The sequence below is a fragment of the Sciurus vulgaris genome (assembly GCF_902686455.1).
Source record: "Sciurus vulgaris genome assembly, chromosome: 2".
Lineage (NCBI taxonomy): Eukaryota > Metazoa > Chordata > Mammalia > Rodentia > Sciuridae > Sciurus > Sciurus vulgaris.
The window spans coordinates 90607411-90613254 of NC_136462.1; the positions used below are offsets into that span (position 1 = coordinate 90607411).

Consider the following 5844-nt stretch of genomic DNA (forward strand, 5'->3'; position numbering starts at 1 on the left):
TAGTATCTAGAAATGTAAATTAAAACCACCCTAAGATTTCATCTAACTCCAATTAGAGTGGCTATTATCAAGAACACAAGCAATAATAACTGTTGGCATGGATGTGGGGAAAAGGCACACTCATACATTGCTGGTGGAGGTGCAAATTGGTGCAGCCACTCTGGAAAGCAGTATGGAGATTCCTCAGAAAACTTGTAATGGACCCACCATTTGACCCAGGTATCCCATTCCTTGGTTTATACCCAGAGGACTTAAAATCAGCATACTATAGTGATGTAGCCACATCAATGTAGTATCAATGTAGCAGCTCAATTCACAATAGCTAGATTGTGGAACCAACCTAGGTGCCCTTCAACTGATGAATGGATAAAGAAACTGTGGTATATATACACAATGGAATATTACTCAGTCATAATGAAGAATAAAATTATGGCATTTGCTGGTAAATGGATGAAGTTGGAAAATATCATGCTAAGTGAAATAGGCCAAGCCCAAAAAACCAAAGGCCAAATGTTTTCTCTGATAAGTGCATGACAATATATAAAAATAGGGGGTGTCAGGGGAAGAGAAGAATGAAGGAACTTTGGATGGTGTAGAGGAAAATGTGGTTGGAGGGGTTGGGGGACAGAAAGGTAGTAGAATGAAACAGACAGTATTACTCAAAATGGATCAAGGATCTAAGAATTAGGACCAAGACCCTTCACCAGATAGAAGAAAAAGTAGGCCTGAATCTCCATCACGTTGGTTTAGGACTAGGCTTCCTTAACAAGGCCCCCATAATGCAACACATAAAAGCAAAAATCAACCTATGTATATGTATGATTACATGAATGGTGTGAATCTACATTGTGTACAACCATAGAAATGAAAGTTGTACCCCATTTGTGTACAATGAATCAAAATCCTGTTGTAAAAATAAAAAATATTTTAATAAAAAAATAAAAATAAAAAAATAAACTGAAAGCAGCAATGAAAAAAAGGTATTGTGTCCATCTACAACTAAATATATATTTTAAAAAGAATAACTAAATTAAAAAAAAAACAGAAAAATAGCAAGTGAAATATTTTATTTTAAAAAAGAAAAGATGAGGATGGATGCAGTGGCACATGCCTATAAATCCCAGCAACCTGGGAGGTTGAGGCAGGAGGATTACAAAGTTGAGGCTAGTTTCAGGAATTTAGTGAGACCCTCAGCAACCTAATGAGAACTCATCTCAAAATAAAATTTAAAAAATGAGCTGGGGGATGTAGCTCAGTAGTAAAAGTGTCTCTGGGGTTAAATTTGTGGTACCACTATATTTATTATATATATATATATATATATATATATATATATACATATATATATATGAAAAGGAGGACTATTCTTTAAAATAAAAAAGAAATGAAGAAGGTCGAGGGATTCAGGACTAGGGTGTGGCCCAGTGGTAGAGCACTTGTCTATCATGTGTGAGGCACTGGGTTTGATTCTCAGCACCACATATAAATAAATGAATAAAATAAAGGTCCATCGACAACTAAAAAAAATGTTTTAAGAAAAGAAAGTAAAGGGATTCAGGAAAAACTGACAGATTTTGAAACAGATGAGAAAATTGAACACAGAGATCATTGGAGTCCTTAAAGGAAGAAAACAAAACAAGAAGAGAGAATAAACAGTAAAAATATAACAAGATTTTTTCTAAAACTAAAAAAAAAAAAAAAAAAGCTTAGGTCTCACTGTTCCTGGAGGCCCTCACTCTGTGTCCTCCTGCCGCCCAACCTCAGCTGATTGCAATGGAAGAGGAAATCACTGTGCTTATTGCACTGACAATGGCCCTGGCATCTGCAAATCTGGTTTTGCTGGCAACAACACCCCTTCCCCCCCTCCCCCGGCTGTGTTCCCCTCCATCATCTGATGCCCCCACCACCAGGGCGTGATGGTGGGCATGGGCCAGAAGGACTCCTACGTGGGCAACAAGGTCCAGAGCAGGCATGGCATTCTGACTCCGAAGTACCCCATGGAACACAGCTCTTCATCAACTCTAACAAAATGGAGAAGATCTGGCACCACACCTTCTACAACAAGCTGCGTTGTGACCCGGGAGGAGCACCCGGTGCTGCTGCCTGAGGCCCCCTGAATCCCAAGGCCAACAAAGAGGAGATGACTCAGATCATGTTCAAGACCTTCAACACACCGGCCATGTATATGACCATCCAGGTCATGCTATCCCTGTTCGCCTCTGGGTGCACCACTGGCATTGTCATGGACTCTGGTGATGGGCTCACCCACACAGTGCCCATCTATGAGGGCTATGCCCTTCCCCACACCATCCTGAGTCTGGACCTGACTGGCCAGGACCTGACGGACTACCTCATGAAGATCCTGACAGAGTGCAGCTACAGCTTCACCACCACAGCCGAGCGGGAGATTGTGTGTGACATCAAGAAGAAGCTGTGCTATATCACCCTGGATTTCGAGCAGGAGATGGTCACTGTTGCATCTTCTTCCCTGGAGTACTTGCGCTCAGGGGGAGCAAAAATCTTGATCGTCATGGTGCCGGCGTGCTGGAATGGTCCTTCCCTGATGGGTAGGTGATCACCCTTGGCAAGGAGCAGTTCCAGTGTCCAGAGGCACTCTTCCAACTCTCTTTCCTAGGTGTGGAATCCTCTGGCATCCGCGAGAGTACTTTCAACTCCATCATGAAATGTGATGGTGACATCCACAAGGACCTCTTTGCCAACACTGTGCTGTCTGTCGGCACCACCATGTACCCAGACATTGCTGACAGGATGCAGGAGATCACAGCCCTGGCCCCCAGAGCACCACGAAGATCAAGATTATTGCTCCCCCTGAGCGCAAGTACTCTGTGTGGGTCAGCGGCTCCATTCTGGCCTCACTGTCCACCTTTCAGCAGATATGGATCAGCAAGCAATAGTACCACGAGTCAGGCTCCTCTACTGTCCACCGCAAATGCTTCTAGACGGACTGAGCAAGTGCCAGGCACCTGGTGCATGAGCTGATTCTGAAGTATAAATTTGCCCTGGCAAATGTATATACCTTGTGCTAGCCTCATGAAACTGGAATAAGCCCTTGAAAAGAAATTTGTCCTTGAAGCTTGTATCTGATGTCAGCACTGGATCATAGAGCTTGTTTCTGACTTTGACCTTTTTTTTTTTTTTTTTAAACCTTTTGTTCAAGTTAAATATTCCCTTGGTATATGTTTGATGCCCTGTGCATATCTTTGATTTAAGCCCTTAGTTCATGTGGCTGTGCCACCTGGTGCCTGAGGTGAGAGCTTGCATGCAGGAAAGTCCATGGTTTAGTGAATCTGATACCACAGCAGTGATCGGTGCAGGATGTTCATGTGTTGGCTGACAGAATGTTCCAGGATTGCTCGGACTGTCAAGAGTTCCTGAACCAGTTGTTACTTCTTGCGGGTCTAACAGGGTGGGACAGTTCGAGCCTTAGAACCCTGTTTCCATTCTTACCAATGTTTTCCTGACCACCACTGGTTATTACTTGCCTTGAGTTGGAAATGGTTTGCGTTTATACCTGTAAATTTATTCATTTTAATTTATGTAAAGTTTTTTGTACTCAATTATTTACGAGATGACAAATTTTTGGTTTTCTACTGTTATGTGAGAACATTAGGCCCCAGCAACACTTCACTGAGTAAGGAAAAATAAAGTACTGCAGTAAAAAAAAAAAAAAAAAAAGTTTAAAAACTAGATATTAAAAAAAAAAAAAAAAAATGCCCTGGGACCCATATTGTGGCTCAGCAGTAGAGTGCTTGCCTAGCATGTGTGAGGCACTGGGTTTGATTCTCAGCACCACATAAATATAAATAAAATAAATGTTCATTGACAACTAAACAATATTAAAAAAAAAAAAAATGCTCTGGCCAGGTGCGTTAGCTTGGGAGGAAGATCATGAGTTTAAAGCCAGCCTCAGAAACTTAGCAAGACCCAAAGCAACTTAGCAAAACCCTGTCTCCAAATAAAATATAAAAAAGGGGATGTGGCTCCATGGTTTCATGATCCTGGGGTCAATCTCCAGTACCAAAAAATATAATCAAGCTCTGATTCTGAAATTGTTTGTCCAGAATGACCAATACTAAGACACAATCTAGAAAAAATATTATTATTATTATTATTATTATTATTATTATTAGTGGTATTGGGGATTGAACCCTGACATGCCCTATCTCTGAGCTCTTTATTTTTTATTTTGAAACAGGATCTTGTCAAGTTGTTCAGGCTGACCTTGAAATTATGGTTCTCCTGCCTCAGCCTTCTGTGTTACTGGGATTACAATCATATACCACCACACTGGGCTCTATAAATATTACTTGACTTTAAAGAAAAAAGACAAAAATCCTTTGAGTATCTGGCAAGAATACCATGTGACACTAAATTAGGAATAAAACTAGATAAGTATTAGACTTCAACAGCAAGATTTTATGCCAGGAGAAAATAGAATGACATATTGAAACACTCGGTGATAGAAAATGTGAATCAAGCATTTTATACCCAGGAAAACTGACCTTTTAAATTGTAAAGTGCAGAGAACTGGAGCGAAGCTCACTTCCTCAACCAAGTCTCCAAGCGGGAGTTTTAGGAGAGAGAAAGATCACATAAATGCAAGAAGCTATGGGCTGGGCTTGAGGCTCAGTGGTAGAGCACTTGCCTAGCATGTGTGAGGCGCTGGGTTCAATCCTCAGCATCACATATAAATAAATGAATAAAATAAAGGTCCATCAACAATTAAAAATAATATTTTAAAAAAAAAGAAGCCTAAGTGAGGGGAGGAGCCAGTAATAACCTCCTACTAGGCCCTATCATTTAACCTATAACATCTATAATCTATTAACATCACCAAACTAAATACCAAGCTCTCAACAAAAGAACCCCTGGGGGACAAATTCAAACTATATACAAATCGTAGCAGGAATGGTGTACTGATACATACAAATACATGAACAACCCTTGAAAACATTGTGCTAAGTGAAAAAAGCCAGTCACAAATTACCATGTTATATGATTCCATTCATTAAATTATACAAAGTGGGGCTGGGGAGATAGCTCAGTTGGTAGAGTGCTTGCCTTGTAAGCACAAGGCCATGGGTTCGATCCCCAGCACCAAAAAAAAAAAAAAAAAAATTATACAAAGTACTGGTTGCTTATGTCTGGGAAAAGATGGAGGAAAGACTGGAAGTGACAGCTAGTGGGTATAGTCTTTTTAGGTAAAAAAAATTTTAAATTAACTGAATGCAGTGGCAAATGCTTGTAATTCCAGCTACTAATGGAGCTGAGGCAGAAGGATTACAAGTTTGAGGCCAGCCTCACCTACATAGTGAGATCCTGTCTCAAAATAAAATATACCAGAGTCAACATCTTTAGTAATAAGAGAAATGCAAATCAAAACTACCCTAAGATTCCATCTCACCCCAATTAGAATGGCAATTATCAAGAATACAAGCAACAATAGGTGTTGGAGAGGATGTGGGAAAAAAGGTACACTCACACATTGCTGGTGGTGCTGCAAATTAGTGCAGTCACTCTGGAAAGCAGTGTGGAGATACCTTAGAAAACTTAGAATGGAACCACCATTTGACCCAGCTATCCCATTCCTTGGTTTATACCCAAAGGACTTAAAATCAGCATACTACAGAGATACAGCCACAACAATGTTCATAGCTGCTCAATTCACAATAGCCAGGTTGTGGACCTAGATGCCCCTCAATTGATGAATGGATAAAGAAACTGTGGAATATATATACCATGGAATATTACTCAGCCATAAAGAATAATGAAATTATGGCATTTGCAGGCAAATGGATGAAGTTGGAGAACATCATGCTGAGA

The 5844-nt window shown here is 40.4% G+C and overlaps 1 pseudogene across 1 annotated transcript; it reads left to right on the forward strand.

Moving 5' to 3' along the window:
- The first annotated feature begins 1418 nt into the window (after window positions 1-1418).
- LOC306655572 (actin, cytoplasmic 2-like) lies at window positions 1419-3141 on the forward strand (annotated as a pseudogene). The gene has a single exon. The product of its transcript is annotated as an actin, cytoplasmic 2-like (transcript).
- Window positions 3142-5844: the final 2703 nt, after the last annotated feature.